The 1,985-nt window shown below is 54.2% G+C and overlaps 1 non-coding gene across 1 annotated transcript; it reads right to left on the reverse strand.

Moving 5' to 3' along the window:
• Positions 1-1,688: 1,688 nt before the first annotated feature.
• Positions 1,689-1,760, reverse strand: Trnat-cgu (transfer RNA threonine (anticodon CGU)). Its single transcript has one exon. It is a non-coding gene; the product is annotated as a tRNA-Thr (tRNA).
• Positions 1,761-1,985: the final 225 nt, after the last annotated feature.

Raw genomic sequence — 1,985 nt, forward strand, 5'->3', positions numbered from 1 at the left:
GCCCTGTGATCTGTTCTAGGACCCTATGGGTACACCAGGGAGAGTACTGGGCCCTGGGACCCTGGGGTGGCAGAGAGTGGAGCCTCTGCAGCTCCAGTCCTGTCAATCAGGGAGGAACGATCCTGCCTGGATGGGGGACAGGGGTCACACAGTTGCCATCGTGAGGTCACAGTGGCTCTGCCCCACTGCAAAGGGGGCTCCTGGATTCGCCATTTTGGCAGTCATGAGAGATGGGCAGGGCACTCGCGGTCCCTTTGCTTTTCTAATGTCCAGGCTCTGAGGAGGAAACTAAGAATTCAGGTCACAAGGCATTTAGGGACTTTAGGCTTTATCAACTGAGGCTGTGGAAAGCCACAGAGTAAGGCATTTAATGGAAGCCATGAAATAAACTCAACATAGCTGTCCCCTCTGCCCTTACCACTGCCTGCTATGTCAATGACCTGCCTCCAACTCCACAGGGGCCAGTGTAGGCACAACTGTCCTTCAGTGTAATTGCAAGATTACTGTGCTCCCAGGCCTGTATCTGACCTGCCTTTGCTTCCATCTTCTCTCCCTGACCTTGGCCTGGGATCTATACCCAACACCTGCCTCTGGCCCATCACCTTTGGAGGTCCATGTTTCCCCAGCCCTGTACTTTTGTTGACTTTGGCTTGGCTCATCTCCCACCCCTGTCCCATTGGGGTGAAATTCTTTGTTCCAGCTACTGTCTGAAACCCCATGTCCAGTCTAGTAACTTCAGGAATCCAAAGCGAGGGACAGGACTTAAAGCAATACCCAGCAGTGCAGGAGTGCTCTCCTTCCTATCCCTGAACATCTAGACTCTGTCAGGATAAGGCACTTATTGGAAAGGGCCTCCTTTTGCATTTTGTAACAATTTCACAATGGCACTGATACACTAGGTCAACATTCACCTCCCAAAGCCAACAGCATCTCTTCCACTCATTTGGAATCAATATTTCCTTGCTGCCTGAGTTCCATATCCTGTGTCCTGTGTGTGTGACTTGTGACTTTAATTGACCTGAAGCTCCCATGGTCAACTATGTTACCCTGGGAAAAGTAGTGCTTTTTTTTGTGCGGGGGTGGGGGTGAGGGTCACATTAACAGGAGTATAGGATGTAAATGAAGGAAGTGAAGCTACATTCATGAGACTATGGAGCAGAGTGTTCAATACTGAGTGTTAGTTACAGTTGAAAAGTGGGCCGGGAATCAGAGGCACTAGGTGTCATGTTGTATTAAATCAGGCTTAAATTATTTTACAAATGACTTGGGGGGGAGGGTGTTATAACTTGCTGGGGGCCAGATTCAAAGGGCCAGTCCCTGGAGCTGGAAAAGGAATAGGTGCCCACGGGCTGCACGCGATTGGCTTGGAGTCGGGCCACCTCTGGGAGAGCACACCGACACGAAGAGTGGGGACAAAAGTCCTTGCTTGCGACACCAGGCCTAACGCAGCTAGATGAGGGATGCAGAGAAGACAGTTGCAACCCTGAGCCCTGCAGCTGCAGCAGAGCCGGGAAGGTGGCGGTGCGTATGGCTAGGGCACAGCCTGGACGTGATGGGTCATCATCGCCCGTGGGAGAGGAAGGACTGAAGGACATTTGAACACATCAGAAAAGGAAAAAGTACCATATGGAGGACGGAGGGAAGTGCACAAATAGTACTTCTTGCAATAAACACCCACCTCCATTCACAGGCACGGACGGGGTTCGAACCCGCGATCTTCGGTTTACGAGACCGACGCCTTACCACTTGGCCACCGCGCCTGACAGCCTAGCGACCAGTGGAAGCTCTCAGTGGAGGGGAGGCGGTGCGAGCGGAGGGGGCGGAGCGGGACCTGCCCTGGCCCCGCCCTCCTTTTCCGCTCTGGCCACGCCCACTCCAGGAGGCCCAGCGGCAGGGCACCGCGGCCAGTGAGCGGTTGGACGAGCGCGGGGCCTCCAGCCCTCCAGCGCCTCATCAAGGCACCGCGCACCGCTAGCCGGCTGTGG

The sequence above is a fragment of the Castor canadensis genome, chromosome 11 (genome assembly GCF_047511655.1).
Source record: "Castor canadensis chromosome 11, mCasCan1.hap1v2, whole genome shotgun sequence".
NCBI lineage: Eukaryota > Metazoa > Chordata > Mammalia > Rodentia > Castoridae > Castor > Castor canadensis.